Source organism: Chlorocebus sabaeus, chromosome 9, assembly GCF_047675955.1.
Source record: "Chlorocebus sabaeus isolate Y175 chromosome 9, mChlSab1.0.hap1, whole genome shotgun sequence".
Taxonomy (NCBI): domain Eukaryota; kingdom Metazoa; phylum Chordata; class Mammalia; order Primates; family Cercopithecidae; genus Chlorocebus; species Chlorocebus sabaeus.
Window position 1 is genome coordinate 86019957 of NC_132912.1, and position 21365 is coordinate 86041321.

General features: G+C 35.6%; 1 protein-coding gene and 1 pseudogene across 6 annotated transcripts in view; one reads left to right on the forward strand and one right to left on the reverse strand.

The window, feature by feature from the left end:
- The window catches only part of PCDH15 (protocadherin related 15), a 1804329-nt gene that overhangs the window by 1020359 nt on the left and 762605 nt on the right, over positions 1–21365 (forward strand). The window lies entirely within an intron of this gene.
- Positions 978–20738, reverse strand: LOC103216178 (neurofilament medium polypeptide-like; annotated as a pseudogene).

The following is a 21365-nucleotide window of genomic DNA, read 5'->3' on the forward strand; positions in this document are numbered from 1 at the left end:
TAGCAATCTGCTTTTGGCTCTTTGAGAAGTTACCACACTGCTTCTTACAATGATCAAACTAAATTATACTCCCACCAAACTAAATTACACCAACAGTGTAAAAGTGAGCCCTCTTCTCCACAGCCAGGCCAACATATGCTACTTTCTGACTTTTTAATAAAACATTTTCTGACTGGTGTGAGATGTTGTCTATTGTGGTTTTCATTTGCATTTCTCTAATGATCAGTGGTGTTGAACTTTTTAAAATACGTTTTTTGACTGCAAGTTTTTTTTGTTTCTGTTTTTGTTTTTTAAAAGTGTCTGTTCATGTACTTTTCACACTTTTTAGTGAGGTTTTTTGTTTTTGTTTTTTTTCCTGTAAATTTGTTTAAATTAATTATAGATGCTGGATAATCGACCTTTGTCAGCTACATAATCTGCAAATACTTTCTCCCATTCTCTAGGTTGTCTGGTAACTTTGTTGATAGTTTCGTTTGCTGTGCAGAAGCTCTTTAGTTTATTTATTTTTTTGACTATGTTTCCAATATGACCTTTATTGAGCAAGTACTGCTGTGGCATTTAACATCAGTCAACATAAGATTGCAAACTGTCCATGTCAACGAGGTTCTCCCATGAACAAAAGTCCATTTTAAATGCACCAGTGAGGTAAACATAATTATTCATATATAGCTTTCTTAAGGTTAAGACAGTTCTGTGTTTTATTTATTGTTTTAGGCTCAATTGGTACTTTACATAGTACATCTCAAGACATCCCCCCTCCTGAGTGATCCCCTTCCAACAGCATAGGGAATTGGTAAATTTCCCAGGTACATACAATATCATGCATTGGAATCCCCCAAAGACTGAGGGGGGAGCACACTGACCTTGCATGCAGTCTCCTCATATTGCACAAAGTAAAATACAATGTCTGGAGCCCCCATGGGAGAACCTGTTCTGTTTTGATGCTGCCAGTCACATGCATTTTGAAATTGTCATATGGCTTAACCTTTTGCAGTGGACTCAACTCTCAGTCACTCTGGGTGACTTCCTTTTCTATGGCATGTGAAGTCACTTTTTCTACCTTTTTAGTAGGCACCAGTTTCTCCTCATAGGTCTCTTCATGCTCTTCGACCTTTTGAGTGACAGTTACAGATTTAGTGATGTATTTGGTAACACCATGTCCCCCCTCACTGGTGATTTTTTTCTACTGTTTTGGTTACCACCACTTTCTCCTCACTTTTATTATCCCCCTTCTTTTCATCTGCTGGGCTCAAGTCTAGGTCATTGCTGACAATGCCTTACTCCTGTTTCCTCCCACTGCCTTTTTCCCTGGTCTCCTGCTCCTCCTCTTTTCCTTCTACCTCCCCATTGACAGCTATGTCTTCCTTCCTGGATTCCTGGGAACCTTTATCACTCCCTTCCATCTCATTCCCCACCTCCTCCTACTTTCCCTTTCTCCTTCTCCTGTTGCTGTGGCTTCCCCTCTTCTTTGGTCTCTTTCTCCAACTGCACCTTTACCAATTTGGTGATGGTGGCTGCCTCCTCCACAGCTTCCTCCTTTACCAGGGTCTCAGCTTTCTTCTTCTCTGGAACATCCTTTGGTTTACCTTCCTTTTTCTCTACCTTCTTTTCCTTGGGAGCTTCCTCGACTTCCTTCTCTTCTCTTTCTGTTCACCTTTCCCCACTTCTGCTTTTGACTTTGCCTCTTCCATTGGTGATTTTGGCACAGGAGACTTTGCTTTTTTCTGGCTTTTCCACCTTGGTGTCTGCCACCAGCTTATCTGTAGTAACCACTTCCTCACTGTTTTTCTCAACTTTCTTTTCCTCTTTAGCTTCAGCTTCCTCTCCTTCACCTTCAGCTTCTGTTTCTCCTTCTTCCTGCTCACCTTCCTATTTTTCACTATAGCCTTCCTTCTCGGATCCTCCCTCTTCAGCTTGGTCTGACTTAATGCCCTCATATTCTTTCTCCTCTTCTTCTTCCTTTTCCCCTTCTTTCTCTCCTTTAACTTCAGGTGCAGTTACTTTCACTGGAGACTAGTTTATTATTCTATTTGTCAATTTTTGCTTTTTCTGTGATTGCTTTTGGCATATTTTCCATGAAATCTTTGTCAGATCTTATGTTCAGAATGGTATTGCCTATGTTGTCTTTCAGTGCTTTTATAGTTTTGGGTTTTACATTTAAGTATTTAACACATTTTGAATTGATTTATGTATATGATGTAAGGAAAGGGTCCAGTTTCGATCTTCTGCATATGGCTAGCCAGTTATCTCAGCACAATTTATTGAATAGGGAGTTCTTTCCCCATTACTTATTTTTGTCAGCTTCCTCAAAGAGCTGATGGTTGTGGCTGTACAGACTTATTTCTTGACTCTCTGTTTTGTTTTGTTGGTCTATGCATATATTTTTGTACCAATACCATGCTGTTTTGGTTACTGTAGTCCTGTAGTATAGTTTGAAGTCAGGTGGCATGATGCCTCCAGCTTTGTTCTTTGTGCTTAAGATTCCCTTGACTATTTGGGCTGTTTCTTTTGGGTTTTTAGTCCATATGAATTTTAAAATTGATTTTTTTTTTCTAGTTCTGTGAAGAATGTAATTGCTAGTTGGATAGGAATAACTTTTTTTTTTTTTTTTTGAGGTGGAGTCTCGCTCTGTCACCCAGGCTGGAGTGCAGCAGCACGATCTCAGCTCACTGCAAACTCTGCCTCCCAAGTTCACACCATTCTCCTTCCTCAGCCTCCAGAGTAGCTGGGACTCCAGGCGTCTGCTACCACTCCCAGCTAATTTTTTGTATTTTTAGTAGAGACGGGGTTTCACCGTGTTAGCCAGGATGGTCTCGATCTCCTGACCTCATGATCCGCCCATCTTTGCCTCCCAAAGTGCTAGGATTGCAGGCATGAACCACTGCGTCCGACCAGGAATAACATTTTATCTGTAAATTGCTTTGGGCAATATGGTCTTTTTAACCATATTGAATCTTCCTATCCATGAGCTTAGCATTTCTTCTTCTTCTTCTTTTTTTTTTAAATTTATTTCTGCTATCTCTGATTTATTCTAGCAGTGTTTTGTAGTTCTCATTGTAGAGATATTTCACCTTTCTGGTTAGCTGTATTCCTGGGTATTTTATTCTTTTTGTGGCAATTGTAAATGGGACTGTATTACTGATTTGGCTCTCAGCTTGGCTGTTGTTGATGTATAGCAATGGTAGTGATTTTTGCACGTTGATTTTTATACCTTGACACTTTGCTGAAGTTGTTTATCAGCTTACAGAGCTTTTGAGCTGAGACTGGACTTTTCTGGATATAGAATCATTTCATTTGCAAACAGGGTTAGTTTTGACTTCCTTTCCTCCTATTTGGATGCCCTTTATTTCTTTCTGTTGCCTAATTGCTCTGTCTAGGATTTCCAATACTGTGTTGAATAGAAATGGTGAGTGGAGGAATCATGTTTTTGTGCTGGTTTTCAAGGAGGGTGTTTCCAGCTTTTGCCCCTTCAGTTTGGTGTTGGCAATGAGTTTGTAATATATGGCTCTTACTATTTTGAGGTATATTCCTTCAATACCTAATTTGTAGAGAGTTTTTAACATGAAGGGATACTGAATTTTTTCAAAAGTCTTTTCTGCATCTATTGAGATTTTCATGTGATTTTTGTCTTTAGTTCTGTTTATTTTATAAATCATAACTATTGATTTTTGTACATTGAATAAACCTTGCATCCCAGGGATAAAGAATATTGATTATGGTGGATTCATGATATAGTGCTGGGTTCAGCTGGATAGTATTTTACTGAGGATTTTTGCATCAAAGTTCATCAAGTATATTGGCCTAATGTTCTCTTTTTTGTTGTGTCTCTGCCAGGTTTTGTTATCAGGATGATACTGGCCTCATAGAATGAGTTGAGGAGAAGTCCCTTCTCAATTTTGGGGGAACCATTTCAATAGAAATGACACCAACTCTTCTTTGTACATCTGGTAGAATTCAGATGTGAATTCATCCAGTCTAGGGCTGTTTTTGGTTTGCAGGCTGTTAATTACTGATTCAATTTCAGAATTTGTTATAGTTATCTTCAGGGATTTAATTTCTTCCTGGTTCAGCTTGGAAGATTGTATATGTGTATGAATTTATCCATTTATTCTAGATTTTCTAGTTTGTGTTCATAGAGGATTTCATAGTAGTCTCTGATGATTATTTGTATTTTTGTAGGGTCAGTGGTAATATTCCCTTTGTCATTTATGATTCTGTTTATTTGGATCTTCTCTGTTTTCTTCTTTCTTAATCTAACCAGTGGTCTACCTATTGTATTAATGTTGTCAAAAAGTCACCTCCTGGCTTCATTGCTCTTTTGAATGTTGCATTATGTCTCAGTCTCTTTCTGTTCAGTTCTGATTTGGTGTATTTTTTGTCTTCTGCAAGCTTTGTGTTTTGTTTGTTGTTGTTGTTATTTGTTGTTGTTTTTCTCTTCTGTAATTTTTTAACTGTGATATTAGGTTGTTAATTTGAGGTCTTTCTAACTTTTAGTTGTGGGTGTTTAGTGCTATGAATTTCCCTCTTAACACTGTCTTAATTGTGTCCCAGAGATTCTGGCATATTATATCTTCATTCTCACTAATTTCAAAAGACTTCTTGATTTCTGCCTTAATTTCATTATTTACCCAAAAGTCATTCAGGAATAAGTTGTTTAAATTCCATGTGATTGTATGGTTTTGACTGATTTTCTTGTTCTTCAATTCTGTGTTTATTGTGCTATTGTCCAAGAGAGTGGTTGGTATGATCTCGGTTCTTTTGCATTGCCTAAGGATTGCTTTATGTTTGATTGTGTGGTCGATTTTAGAATATGTGTCATGTGTACATGAGAAGAATGTACATTCTGTTGTTTTTTTTTTTTTTTTTGGTGAACAGTTATGTAGCTGTTTAGCAGACCAATTTGGCCCAGTGTTGAGTTCATGTTGTGATTATTTTGGTTAATTTTCTGCTTAAATTATCTAATACTGTCAGTGGGGATATCAAAACTTTGCCTTATTATTGTGTGGTAGCCTAAGTCTCCTTGAAGGTCCCTAAGAACTTGGTTTATGGATCTGAATGTTTCTGTGTTAGGTGCATATATATTTAGGCTAGTTAGGTCTTCTTGTTGAATTGAACCCTTTTCTATTATATAATGCCCTTCTTTGTCATTTCTTATTTGTGCTGGTTTAAAATCTTTTTCATCTGAAATTTGGATTGCACTAATTGCTTTTTTTCTGTGTTCCCTTTGCTTGGCAGATTTTTTTCCATTCCTTTATTTTGATCTTATTGGCATCACTGCGTGTCAGATGGGTCTCTTGCAGACAACATACCATTTGGTCTTGGTTATTTATCCAGCTTACATTCTGTGCCTTTTAATTGGGAAAGTTAGTTCGTTTACATTTAAAGTTAGTACTAATGTGTATTTGATCCTGTTATCCTGTTGCTGTCTAGTTATTATACTGACTTGTTTGGTTACTTTATAGTGTTCCTGGTCTGTGTTCTTAAGTGAGTTTGTGTGGTTGCTGGTTATGTTCTTTCCTGTCCATATTAATGCTTCTTCCAGAAGCTTTTGTAAGGCCAGTCTGGTGATAATAAAATCCCTCAGCCTTTGCTTCTCTGAAAAGGATCATATTTCCCTTCACTTAGGGAGCTTTGTTTAGCCAAATATAAATTTATTTGGTTGGAATTTCTTCTCTTTAGGTTATTGTATATAGGCCCCAAATCTCTTCTGGCATGTAGGATTTCTGCTGAGAGGTCTGCTGTCACTCTGATGGGCTTCCTTTTGTAGGTGATCTGTCCTTTTTCTCTAGCTACTTTTAACATTTTTTTTTCCTTTCATTTTTACCTTGCAGAACCTTATGATTATGTATGTTGGGGATGATCTTCTTGTGAAGTACTTTGTGGGGGTTCTCTACATTTTCTGAATTTGAATGTTGGTGGTTAGGTTGGGGAAGTTCTCAAGGATTATATCCTGATTTATGTTTTCCAAGTTGCTTTCTTCTCATCTCTTTCAGGGACACCAATGAGTCATAATATTGGTCTCTTTATATATTCCTATATTTCCTGGAGGTTTTCTTCTTTCCTTTTTATTATTTTTTATTTATTCTTGTCTCTCTTATTTCAGAAAACCAGTCTTTGAGCTCTGTTCCTCAGCTTGGTATTCTTCTCTTAATACAACTGCATTATGAAATTCTTGTAGAGTGTTTTTCAATTCTATCCTTTCATATATGTTTTATTTTATTTTCTATACTGGCATTTTTTTGTCTGTCACTTTCTGTATCTTAATATTGTGACTCTTACCTTCCTTAGATTTAGCTTCAACATTCTCCCAAAACTCAATGATTTTTATTCCTATCCATAATCTGAATTCTATTTATGTCATTTCAGCTACCTCCACCTTGTTAAGAATTCTTGCTGGAGGGCTAGTGTGCTCATTTGGAGGAAAGAAGGCACTCTGGCTCTTTGAGTTGTCAGAGTTCTTGCACTGGTTCTTTCTCATCTTTGTGGGCTGATATTCCTTCAATCTTTGAAGTTGCTGTCCTTTGGATTTTTTTTCCCTTTATTCTATTTGATGACCTTGACGGTTTGATTGTGGTATAAGCTGCGTTCAGTCACCTGGCTTTGTTATTGGAAGACTTCAGGGGGCCAAGGCTCAGCTCAGCACTCCTGCATTGCATGCTCTAACTCTGGGAAACTGGTATCGTACCCTAGCTTTTACCTGTGGCTCCTCAAGTTCAGGAACCTGCTCACTGGAGGGATCAATGTGATCTCAGACTGCTTGTCACAACAGTCTAATGGCTGGTACCAGCCAAAGCATTTTGTAGGACAGTGGTAGTGGGGTGTGTCCACATTTGCATGTACCAGCAGCATCCTCCATCCACATGGATGATGACAGCCTCCATGTGGGTGTTTGCAGTAGTGGCTGTGGGAGTATGGTTTGGGAAGGTGGGGGCCCCTGCTAGCAATGGTATGCGCATTTATACTGGTGGTGGTGTTAGCACAGGGGTGGGGTACTAGTAGTCACAGGACTGTGTGCACCTTCTGTGAGCATTCTTGCTGACAGCAGTGACCTCTCAGAGCTGGGAGTAGATACACTGTTTTCTGTGCTTAGTTTCACGCCAGCAGTCTTGGCACAGGAGTGGAGCACTGGCGGTAGCAGAGCTGGCAAACTCTATGCCCTCCAATGTTCCAACAAAAATGGCAGTGCAACAGGGTGAGAAGGGATGGGGCACACTCAAGCCAGCAGTAGTGGCATGGCATGGTGCATGTGCACACGTGCACTGTCAGGGAAGGGAAGGCTAGGTCTGTCTGCAAACACATGTACAGGCAAAGAAATGTAGGGGATCACTGTCAGTGCGTGCCGGCAGGCAAAACAGTATGGGGAAGGCTGCTGTGTGGGGAGGGCATGCGCAGTCTTATATGTATACACAGGGTTTGCTCTTCTGGAGCACTCTGCCAGTCAGTTGTGGTCCACCAGTGCAGGAACAATGAGGCAGGCCCTCTTGAGATTCCTGGAGGGTGCACTGCCAGCAGGTACAGGCAGGCTGGGGTCCCAAGAGAGGACAGCACACCAATGGGTGCTCAGGGGGCCTGTCTCATCTCATGGGCAAGACTGCTCTACAGAGTCTATATTCACGCCTTTCCTTAGAGTTAACGTCTACTATAAGAGCAAGTTGAGCCTAGGGGGATGCCCATCTCTGGCTATTCTCCACTATAGATGCTCCTGTACCAAACTCTGTGGGCTCTGCTGAAGCTGGAGTTCTGTCCCTACCACTTCTCTAAGTAGTTTTCTCTGCCAACTCAAGTGTCTGTGGTGGCTGATGAGTCTCCTTCTACTAGGATTCCAGAGGCTTATGGTGAGAGTGAGTTGCTCCTTTCTGTTCAACTCACCCCATCCACAAGAGTTGTTGGGAGCCAGGAAGGAGTCCTGGTGTGTGGTAGCCCCATGCAGGGTTCCCAGCTTCATCTCCCTTTATCCCACCTTCTGTATCTTCTCTCAATGTCTTCCCTCTGAAGATTTACTAGGGGTACACCTGTCTTCCTGATGTCCTGGTCCCTCAGTGGGAGATGTTTCTCCTAGCTGCATCCAGTTGACTGTCTTGGTGGAGGAATCAAGGAAAAATGTTAAAGCATAGATAAATGAAAAAACATCCATCCATGGAAAATAAATGTTTATGAATTGAAATAATTAATATTGTTTTAGTAGTCATACTAGCCAAAAGGAATCAACAGGTTCATGCAATCTCTGTCAAAATGCCAATGACATTCTTTACAGAAATAGGAAAAAAAAAAATCTAAAATTTATATAGAACCACAATAAACTCCAAATCGATAAACCAATTTTGAGCAAGAAAAACAAGGCATAACACTTTCTGATTTCAAAATACTTTACAAATCTATGTTAATCAAAACAGTATGGAATTTGCATAAAAACAGACATATAAATCAATGCAAGAAAACAGAGAGCCCAGAAATAAATCCATGCACTTAGAGTAAATCAGTCTTCAATAAGGGCACCAAGAATACACATTGGGGAAAAGGTATTTTCTTCAATAAATGGTGCTGAGAAAACTGGATATCCACATATAAAAAAATGAAGATGAGCTCTTACCTAATACCATATACAAAAATAAAAATTAACTTAAAATGGATTAAATACATAAACAGAAGACTTGAAACTATAAAACTACTAGAAAAAAACTTTCAGGAAAAAGATTCTTGACATTGATTCTGGCAATGATTTTTTTGGATATGACAGCAAAAGCACAGGCAACAAAAACAGAAGTGTAGAAGTGGAATTGCATCAAACTAAAAAGGTTCTACACAGTAAAAGAAACAATCAACAGACTGAAAAGACAGCCTACAGAAAATATTTGAAACTGCATATCTGATAAAAGATAATATTCAAAATATATTAGGAGTTTACAAAACTCCATAGCAAAAAATAAATTTACAAAAATGGGCATTTGTCCAAAGATGTACAAATGATGAACAGCTAAATGAAAGATCAATAGGTAGATAAAAGATGAAAGATTAACAATATTAATTATCAGGAAATACAAATCAAAACCTTGAAAATGTATACCACATTCCTGTTTGAATGGTTATTATCAAATTTCAAAATATAAATTTTGTGAAAGAAGTAGAGAAAAAGGAAGACATATTGATGGGAATGTAAATTGGTGTAGCCATTACGGAAAACAGTATGGAGGTTCCTTTAACAATTAAAAATGGAACTACCAAATGCTTCAGCAGTCCCACTTCTGAGTCTTTATTCAAAGTAAATAAAATTATTTTGCATCAATATTTGCTTTAATTTTCATTTCAGCTTTATTTACAATAACTATGATATAGATACAACTTAAGTGTCCATGGACAGATAAATGAATAAGGAAAATGTGGCATATACCTATTGTACAGCATGGTAACTGTATATCTAATGTACAACATATTTAATGTTGTATGGATATGACAGATATGTTCATTAGCTTGATTATGATGATCATTTCACAATGTATACATATACAAAAATCAAGTTGTACACCTTAAATATGTTCATTTTTACTTGTCAGTTATACCTCAATAAAGCTGAAAAAAGAAAAACGGAAGTCAGGAAGGAAATCTAAGGAAGGAAGGAAAGGAGGAAGGAATGGAGGGAGGAAGGGGAGGGGACAGGAGCAGAGAGGAGGGAAAAGAAAGAAGAGTTCTCAAGGAAACATGAATTGTAAAGTGGAACAAATGCTTGTTTTACTGTGCTTTATGGATTTAATTTTAACTTGCATATTGATAGTTTGAAAATCACTTTCGACATTAATTATCCATTGTCAAAAACAGAAGAAAATATCCATGCATGGTTTTGTATGCTCTATGTTTACCACTGTGTTCACAAATGTAAGATACTGCCATGATATTTGCTTCTCCTTGGGATAGCCTCAAGTGTAGGTCATAGCTTTTTTGGAACACTGATTGTCATTGAAAATTCCTTGGAGCGTCTGTACAGTTGAAACTCTAAATTGGGTTCTGACAAGACTGGGTCATGTTGAGGGTAGTTGGGAGTAACTGAGACATACTACTTTTTATAAGATTGTAATGACAGCTTTAAAACAGTTGCTTTCAGGTGAATGATAATTAGACAAGCTACTATTTTCGTATTTTTGAGAGCAGAATATTATGAAGTAATTCAAATTTCCCAAATATATAATATAGAAAAGTTCTCAGTTTCATTTTAATTTTTCATCCTATTTTTGGTTTTATTCATTAGATATTGCATGTTGTAGTTCTTTTTAAACTGTATTTTAAAATTGTTTTCTAACTGTATTAGTTATCTGTTACTGTCTTAGCAATTTATCACAAAATTAGTGCCTTAAAACAACACAAATGTATTACCTTATACTTCTGTAAGTCACATGCTTGACACGGGTCTGACTGGATTAAAATCAGGTGTTGGCAAGGCTATGCTACTTTCTGGAGGCTGTAGGGGAGAATCTGTTTTCTCGATCTTTCCAGCTTATACTGGCCACCCATATCCCTTGACTTCTGGACTCCTTTTGTTTTCAAAGCTAGCAATGTTACATTTACCTGCCATTCTTCTACAATCACATTTCTCTCCCTGACCACAGCCAAGAAAGGTTTAATATTTTTAAAACTAATGTGATTAGATTGGGTCTATCCAGATAATTTGGCACAGTTTTTCCTTCTGGACGTTCTTAACTTTAAACACATCTACAAAGTCCTTTTTACCAGGTAAGGTAACATATTCCAAGGCTCCTGGAAATAGGTAGTGGACATTTAAGAGGTCATTATTTTCTGTGTACCACACTAGGCACTGGGGTTCTAGGGGCTTTAGGCATTTGGCCAGTGGCTAGGTCCTACAGATGAAATAGAGACAAATCCAATATGTAGGTATATATGAGTAAGTAAAAATACATTCCCCTCTGCTAATAGTATTATTTTCAATTTATTTTTTATGCCATTGAATGTTACCAAGTACATGTACATGTAAATACTATTATTTCTGAGTTTTTAGACCCCCTTCCCAAGTGAGGTAACAGAAAGATATTTTATTTTTGTGTCTTGGGTTTTTTGTTTGTTTGTTTCCAGTTTGTTAGCTTGTGTCATACAGGGAAGTCACATGTAAATATACGGATTTAGAGGGTGAAAAGTGCTTTCACACAATTTAACTCATGAGATTCTTACAACAGTCCCTTCAGGTAGGCAAATCAATTTTACTCTGCTTTTCTGTCTGCCTGTAACAGATGAGGGTCTTTAACAGATCTCTATCACAGCAGGAAATAAGGTGTTCCCAGAGTCACACAGCATCTAGTATTCTGCTACTTTGCTCAACCATTATTAAAGCACATCTAACTAATGTTCTTGAGGAAGATAATTCTCCAGAGACAATATTTGGCTGCCAGAAATATTTAAGCCATTTTTGGAATGTTGGTCCTGAATATGTGTACATCTCTGTATTCTAAGTAACCATTTACATTTTGGACCTAATAAATGATGGAACCTGGAAAAATTACAAAAGTCATCCAAAACATCTAATTTAAGCAGGAGGTAATTTTTGGACTGATATATCAGATCTGACAGTCAGCAAGGGATGATAAAATCAGACCAAGTTTTGGAGTCTGGCAAATGTCACTTCTGAGTTATATGACTCTGAGCAAATCAGTTATGTTCTTTCTACCTATATTTTTCTACTTATAGTATGGGCATGATAACACTTTGTTGTCATATGGGTGAAAGACCACATAGATAAAAGGGTTTTATTGTTTAAAAGTTCACTAAATGGAAAAAAATTAATTAATCCTTAATAACACTTTAATCTGGAGATAAACAAATAAAAAACAAACTGGTAAAGTGATTAGCAGTTCTTTTTGTCATTCAAAAAGACAAATTGGGAGTCTTCATTTTCTAGGAAAATATATACTGCTGACTAAGAAATGACAAATACTCATTTCCGTGGTGTGTGTGTGTGTGTGTGTGTGTGTGTCTCTGTGTGTGTATATATATATATAATTCCTATATATATATATATAATTCCAATACACAGAATTTCATGTCAAGGGGATATTTCTTTATTCTTATATAAAGAATGGACTGGGCACAATGTCTCATGCCTGTAATCCCAGCACTTTGGGAGGCTGAGGTGGGCAGATCACAAGGTCAGGAGATCAAGACCATTCTGGTTAACATGGTGAAACCCTGTCTCTATTAAAAATACAAAAATTAACCGGGTGTGGTGGCGGGTGCCTGTAGTCCCAGCTACTCGGGGGGCTGAGGCGAGAGAATGGTGTGAACTTGGGAGGCGAAACTTGCAGTGAGCCGAGATCACGCCACTGCACTCCAGCCTGGGTGACAGAGCGAGACTCTGTCTCAAAAAAAAAAAAAAAAAAAAAAAAAAAAAAAGAAAAAGAAAAAAAAGAATGGTTGCTATATGACGGACATTGTTTGGTGATGTTGAAATGTCAATGAATAACACACACAAATATGCCTGCCCTCTTGGAGTCTACATTCCATTGATAGACATAAATGATAAACAATAAAATTAACAAATGAGTTAATAAACAAAGAGTTCTTATAACATGCCAACAGGTGATGGGCACTATGGATAAAACAAAATAGAATGACCAATGAGGGTTCAGAGAGAGTACAGGAAAACTGGAACATTAAGTACAGATTATCAGCTAGGCCTCTTTGAGCAGGAGATGTTTAAATACTAGCTTGATGGAAATAATTACCTAATTTTATTTATTGAGGAATAGTGTTTCAGGGAGAGGGAACAGAAATATTAAGGTATCAGAATGTTTGTTGTGTTTGATAAAGATGAAAAAGATAAGCACGACTAGAGTACGATAAATGAAGGGTAGATTGCTAGGAGATGAGATCAGAGAGAAATGGAAGGTGGGATCTTTTGAAACAACAGAAGAATTTCGTAACCAAATTTTCTTTGAACTATTCAAAAATATGTGTTGAGTAGTGATTACTAACATCAAAATTATTTTTTATAAAATCATGTCAGATTTTTTCATCTTCTTAAAAAATATATATATGTATTGAGTATCTGTGTTTGGAAAATAACACAACAAAACAGACAAGATTCTATTGCTTTCTCAAACTTTTAGAATGCATTTGAAAATATACCCATGTTTATAATATTACCATTCCCCCCCCCCCCCCCCCCACTGGCTAGCAGCCATTCTCAACTCTTTTACAAAGTATGGCGCATCAGGCCAGGTGTGGTGGCTCATGACTGTAATCCCGGTACTTTGGAAGGATGAGGTGGGAGAATCGCTTGAGCCCAAGAGTTCAAGACTAGCCTAGGCCACATAGTGAGACCCTGTCTTTACAAATAATAGAAATTAGCTGAGTGTGGTCGCATGCACCAGTAGTCACAGCTACTTGGGAGGCTGAAGTGGGAAAATTGCTTGAGCCTGGGAAGTAGAGGCTGCATGTGATCATGCCCCTGCACTCCAGGCTGGGCAACAGAGTGAGATCCTATCTCAAGAAAATAATAACAAAAGACAAAATATGACACATCACTGATTCTTACAGACATAACTATATATTTCCCTCATATATCTTCATAAGCTTTAAACCTGTTGGTTATGAAAAACTCCTGCATTTCATTTACAAATTAATATGAAAATGTATTTCTTAAAGTAGGATTACAAGAGGACTGATAAGTATCTTTAATCTTGTAAGTGAAAAATGTATTTTTGCCAAAGCTAATGTAGTTATTTTTAATTGACCAACAAATATATTGTCATCACTATTATATTATTGACAATAATTATATCACCAGTTGGGATGCCTTTTTCATAATTGTGTTTAGAAAGACGATATAGAAACATATGTAACAGAAGCATTATCTTAAAATTGATTTTAAGATATCATTTCTTAATGAATGATATCATCTTAAATGATATCATTTAAGATATCATTTCCTCTTAAGTAATTTTCTATTGATAGAACACTAAGCCAAGTGTCATTCACTTTAAACAAACAGATAATAAATTAATACCTACACTTCTCGCTTTACATGCTAGTGAAGGACGATAAACATGATGATCTCCGCTGAAATCATGCAAGTTTATCTTAATCAAGAATAAATATTATCATTCCATAACTTTTAATTTCTTTTCAAAATATTAGAAACTCTTTTACTGTCATTAATAAATGTGTAGGAAAATAAATAAATTATAAAACATATTCATTTAACATCCTGGAATTTACATTGGGAATTGAAGTAAAGTCAGTTCTTTCTTTCTGTAACTCTGTTTACATTCAACTCAAATCTTATATTATTATTTTTTGCATCATTATTTTTCATTTATTTGCTGTACTTTCACATTTGCTGACTAATTCCCTCTTTAAATTACATTGAAGACTGAAAGTTTACTCATTTGTTAAAAAATGTTTACAAATACTTTGAATAGTGATTGATTTCTTCTTCTCAGATGGCTTATAATGAAGGGGGCGATATTTTATGCCTTGGCTAATTGTCATATTCTTAAATTTGGATCAGCTTTCATCACTTTATGCTTTGATGCTTTCAATATTTTAAAGTATCTCTGTAAGTTCCTTTAAGTCTGTGTGTGTGTATGTGTGTGTGTGTGTGTGTGTGTTTGGGTTTTTGCTGGCATCACATAGCCTGGTATATCTTCATCCTTTTCATCATATCCACTTTCTTCATTTATGTCAATAAGCTCCTCTGCGCTAAGTTATTCTGGCTGTAAAGCTTAAGTCCCACAGATGGCAGCAGTGTCAATATTCCCACAGGGATTTTGCTATAGCTGCATTTTCACTGGACTCAAATTTTACTTTATGTTGTACTTTTTATCTTTTCTGGTGAATTCTTTCAATTATTTACTTTTGAGAAATGTCACGTGTGTTTATCAATGGGAAACAAAGACACAACATAACTGCACACTTTTCTGTCTGCATACACTGAATAATAGCTGTGTAGCGATCGATCACTGACAGACATTTAAAAACATGATGCCAATGGTCGCTGATCATGAAGCACACCTGTTATTTACATAATGATTTTGGACAAAAGAGCAAGGAGCAAAATTTGTACTTTGTTGGTAATTACTTACAGTTAATATTCTGTGGTAACTGAAATTTGAACTATGTTGCTGGGTAACTGGTCTAATTTAACTAAACATAGTAACTGAAATTTATGCATATAGGAACTGTGTAAATTGAGGAGTACCTGTAAATAGGAATACATGCTACAAAGTTATATCTTGTTCAAAACTAAACTTTAGCATTCGCTAGTTATGTGATATCAGGAAGCAATATAATTTTTGTAAACCTTAGTTCATCTATAATAAAAAATACAATATGGTCTATAAGATCATTAAAAAGATTAAGTAAGTTGATACATACCAACCAAGTACTTTATAGGTCCTTAGTAAATATCCAGTATATGTTAGCTGATGGATTATTGTTGAATTATTATTTCTACTTCACCAGACTAATAAACCTCTTGAAGTTAAAACCTTTTGTATCCTCATTGTGTAGCAAAAGGCCTGGAACATAGTAGGTACTTAATGAATCTATTTTAATGAATGAAACTTAGCTTCTCCATTTCTAGAATACTTCATAAATAAATAAAATTGTGTGACACACTTTTTAATCTGTCAAAATCTATTTTCAGAAAAATTTAAAAGTTTACTCCACTTTCCCCAAATCCCATATGTAATGGAACAGCAATAACTGACCTTTTTACAATTAAAATCATATTACAGAGGTGAGCACAATCAAATGCTACAAAACTGGGTCTAATTTTCCTGAAAATTAACCTTAAAGGAAAATACTGGGAGTGATTTTATTTTTGACTTGATTTAGCAATCAATTTTATTAATTTTATTGTCCTTTCCTGGAAAGGACGGACTATCTGCACAAATCTATTGAGCTTTTCCAGATACCATCAGATTAACTTACTTGTGCCTCTGAGGCAGAGATGAAGTGGCTATTTTTCAAATCTCAAGTGCCCTACCCACAGGAAAGCAATATTATTTTTCATTTAATGAGCTTTAGCACATGAACAATTAAGAAGACATAATTGAATGAAACTAATCAGCAAAAAGCAAGAGCTTGCCTCTGGGAATCTGCTGAAGTTGATTGAGGCTCTTATCTGTGGTTTTATCTGTTAAGCTAATAGTACCAATGAGTGGGAACACAGTGACTAGTAATTGTACAGTCCTCACCACCCCCCATCATGTTTTAAATTTTAAAAAAAGACGTATTGCTAGGAGGACTGATGATGCCAATAAAGTAAGTGAATTATTTGTTAACTATTGGTTAGCCTACAATTTTGAAGTTAAAAAAATAAAAATAATTCTTTTTCTTGTTATTAACAACTATTTGAGGGTTAGCTTTAATAACTGAAAGACAGCTCTCCTTATTCTAAGGTAGGGGGTAAGCCATTAATGAAGTGTAGTTTAATTAGAACTTTGTTGAAAACCTTAATAAAGGCCAAGTTTAAAAATATTCAACCTCCAAAAGAAACTGAGAATTTCTGTACCTCTTAGTTGGGAAATGGTAATTCATAGGAAATTGCTACTTGGGGAGTACCAAATCAGAAACTGGAAAACCTCACAAGATAGATATTATAATTCAGGTTGTTCAGCTTATATTTGAAGTGTGCACTGGATGGTTTATTTAAGCCAAACCTTTAGGGCAGTCAACTTCTTTGTGTCATCTACAGTTTTTAAGAGACTTAAAGAGCCTATAAATCTAGAGTCCCAGAAAAATGACTTTCTTGAGCCAATTTATATATTAAAATGTATTTTCATATTGTTCTTAGAAGATATTATATATACATTTTGGTAAAATGTTAATGTAATGGAAGCAAACCTACTATTTGGTTGAAGTAAACCTACCAGTTGCTTGGTACATACTTATTCTTATAATTGTTCCTAACATTGTCTTTACTTTTTCTTCCTTGTTTTGTTTTATTAATTGAAAATAGCCATTTTTTTTAATATGACTAGACTATCATTGCTAATGGACATTTGGCCACATTCTTTTTATTTACAGCCGTAATTCCGATTTATATTCACTCATTACTTGATTTCAGTGGTCCAGCCAAGAACTCAGCACAGTTATGCTTCCTACACAGCAGAGAGATAGTGAATAGAAGATTAGAGGGATGAATTGGGCTAAAATTATAAGGAGGATATCATAGGAAAAGAGAACTAGCCATGAATCGAGACAGAATAAACAGAAAAGAAACAAATAGTTGATGCAGTAGAAAACCAGTAAGGAGTAAAAGAAAGAAGATATGAAAATATGTTACCCTTGATAAATATATTACCCTTGACAGATTTAGAGGATAATTTTATCAATGTGATAAAATTTTAAAAACTTGTTCCATGCATCTCAACTTTGAGAAAAAACTATTGAGAGTGTTTGTTACCTATTTAATAGAAGCAAATACAGTTTCTTTAAAAAGTCAGGGTCTTGCTCTGTCACCTAGGCCTGAGTACAATGGCATGATTATAGCTCACTGCAGCCTTGCAGCCTCAAACCCCTGGGTCCAAGTGATCCTTCTGCCTCAGTCTCTCAAGTAGCTAGGACTGCAGGTGGGCACTACTACATATAACTAATTTTATTTTCATTATTTTACTTTTTGTAGAGACGGGGTCTTTTTATGTTGCCCAGAGTGGTCTCAAATTCCTGAGCTCAAGTCATTCTCCTCAGCTTCCCAAAGTTTTGGGATCACAAGCTTGAGCATCTACACCTGACCTTAAATAATGTAGTATGTAATAATGAGGTGATTGATGCATTCTAGCATTAAAAGTAAACGCCTTTCTTTCCATTCTGAAACGTGTGTATCTTTATTGTTTTTATTAATATGCGAAATAAAAGAAAACATGGTCTATTTCTTTCTTTATATTAAATATTTTTCTATTGATCTTTTAGTTGAATCTTAGTTTTAAATGATAAAATGAAGACTATCATTTAGGCAATAGATATTTGTGTAATATTTTAACTTCAGGTAAATGGTGGTAGCTAAATAGATCTACCTTTGAAAGTTTGTTGTGCAGGTGTTGAATATGCTTTAGAGAGTGTCTATTTTCACTCATTTCCTCTTTGATAGCAGAAAAAAATCAATTCATTTTCTATTAAGACTTGCAAATGAGGTTTATAATTGAAGCAACTGATATGGTTGATTAGCATATGAGCTTTTTTTTTAGTAGAACTTGGGAGCTGATAATCTTATCTACTGAATGTTTGTATGTTAGAATTTCTATATGTTTGGAATAGATTAACCCTACAGTTCTATGTATCCCTTCCCATCCATAGGTCAAAAATAAAAGCATTTGCTAATTGTGATATCCCTTATTAGCATATCTCCCTCCTTATATTCATTTTTAGTGTTGTCTACAGGCCCACACCTAGTCTTGCCTTGAGATATCTTTAATTTTGACCTCCCCATGAAAAGGTAACATAAACCAGCCCTCCACTTAGTAAAATAAAATGGAGGAAAATAACAATTATCTAAGTAGCACAAGTAAATAAAATAAATTATAGAATCAGTCTAATTCCTCAATTGTTTGCCATAATAGTTTATATTTTATAGCCATTGGATTAAATTTGTTAATTGCATGGATAAAATATTTCATATGAGAATTTTTGATCGGATCTATTAAGGGTATAATTTTATTTTCATTAAGTTAAAAAAGGAAAAACTATATATTTTTAGGGGTACATACATTATAGTGTATCTATCAACTATGGCAAATAATAACACAAAATTCAGGATAGTGTAAGAAAACATATGCAAGAGATTCTTTTAAATTTTTTTCCTGATCAAATAGCTCAGATTCCATATATGCAAGAGATTCTAAAATATCAGTAACTGAAATGTGTGTATTTTTATTGCTTTTATTAATATGCTAAATAAAGGAAAACATGGTATATTCCTTTCTTTAGATGAAATATTTTCATTATTTTTATTTTTTTTGGAAACAGGGTCTTGCTCTGTTGACTAGAGTGCAGTGGCACAATCATAGCTTACTGTAACCTTGAACTCCTGGGCTCACGTGATCCTCCTGCCGAGAGGTGTGCACCACCATGACCAGCTATAATTTTTTATTTTCTTTTGTAGAGACAGGGCCTCCCTACATTGCCCATGCTAGTCGAACTCTTGGCCTCAAGCAATACTCCAGCCTTAGCCTCCCATAGTGTTGTGATTACAGGAGTGAGACACCACACCTGGCCAGTAATGTTCTATTTCTTAAATTGGGTGATGTCTAGTGTACATTTATGTTTCATATTGTATTGTTTGAAAAGAAAATAAGAACACCTACTGTTTTGTTTGTGTATATGTATTTCCTCAAGAAAATGCATGATAAAAGAGTATATGTAGTTATGACAAGAAAAATAATGTCTTGATTATAACCTGACCAAGATAGAGATTCTTCATTTTACATCTGGTGTTACCGGAAGTTGTAAATTTTACCAATCACAGATTCAATGATCTGATGGAACTTAACAATCTTTATGAAAGTTAAGTGTTTTTTGTTATTAAGATAAAGATATAATTACATAAAAAGTCTATTATTGCAAAATTAGAAAATAGAAGTATTTGCACTTTCAAAGTGAATATCCTTTTTAAAAATAACATTAACAATGAATAGTAGAATATGTAAGAAAAAAATGTGATTGGAAAATACTCTAATAAGATTTATTAGTATTATGATGTGTTTTAGTGGTTTAGAGTCTGTATGTGTATACAGTCAGCCCATCATATCTGTGTGTTCTGAATAAGTGGATTAAGCAACTGTGGATCAAAAATATTAAAGAAAAAAAAAAAACAATGTAACTAAAAGAGTATAAGTGGATTGTTTGTAAATCAAAGGACAAATGCTTGAGCTGATGGATACCCCATTTACCCTCATGTGGCTATCATGCATTGCATGCCTGTATCAAAATATCTCATGTAACCTATAAATATAGACACCTAGGAACCCACAACAATTAAAAAGAAAACAATAAGAAAAGAAAAAAAAACAATTTAAAATACAAAATTTAAAAATACAGTATTACAACTCTTTAAATAGTATCGACATTGTATTAGGTATCACAAGTAATCTGGAGATGATTTAAATATACAGGGACCTACTGGGTGCGGTGGCTCTCACCTGTATTCCCAGCAGTTTGAGAGGCCGAGGCAGGTGGATTACCTGAGGTCAGGAGTTCAAGACCAGCCTGGCCAACATGGTGAAACCCATCTCTACTAAAAATACAAACATTAGCTGGGTGTGGTGGTCAGCGCCTGTAGTCCCAGCCTCTCGGTGAGGCTGAGGTAGGAAAATTGCTTGAACCTGGGAGGTGGAGGTTGCGGTGAGCCGAGATCGTGCCACTGCACTCCAGCCTGAGCAACAGAGAGAGACTCAGTCCCCCCCAAAAATAAAATACATAAACAGAGGTTGTGTGTAGGCTTCATGCACATACTGTGCTATTTTATATACCAAAATTGAGCATCCATGGATTTTGATATCTTCAGGGTTCTGGAACTGATCCACTGTGGACACTGGGGGAAAACTGGACAGAGATAACTAAGTCTAGTAAACAGTTATTCTGTTATTAAAAAAGCCAAAGATCCCTTGAAAATTATATTTTTCTCATTTTTTTAAAGGGAACCATATTTGACATTAGAATATTCTTGTTTACATTTAAGTAATACTATTTACTTGTGGTTTATTGCAAGTCATTCGCTTCACGTCAGTTTTGTCCATTGTTCAATGGAGATTATAAAATGTATCTATATAATATAAGATATACAGTATTGATCTAGGGATTAATAATACATACATATACAGTCAAGCCACAAACAAAAAATGGGAAACAGGCTATCAGTTTCTTTTTAATAGACCAGTTCAAAAAATTACTTTTTAAGCAACTTTCCTTTGGAGGAAAATAGCTAAAAATAAAATAATATAATTTTACATCTGTTTTTCAGATATGTTTTCTGTATAATGCTTAATGTTCTATAAATATGACTTTCCTCTAATTCTTCCTATTTTAGTTCCTCATAATTCACTTAGAGGAAAAAGCAGTAATATATATATGTACATCATGCACAAGTGTGTGATAGGAGGTGATTACAATTTGAGATTATTAAAACGTATAGAGTAACTAAGCTATAAGTTTATTTCACTTCATAAGCATTGTTTAATATTTTTATACTACCAAAACAAGTTTGTGGAAACATGTGACTGTTACACAAATTAGAAGTCCCTGGGTACCTGTGATGAAATGGCTTAGAGTAGGTGTTCAGAGACTGTTTCATTTCTGTCTACTATTTTCAAATGGGTCAGTAATCTTATATTTTTCATGATTATGTCATAAGAGCAGTCAACGTT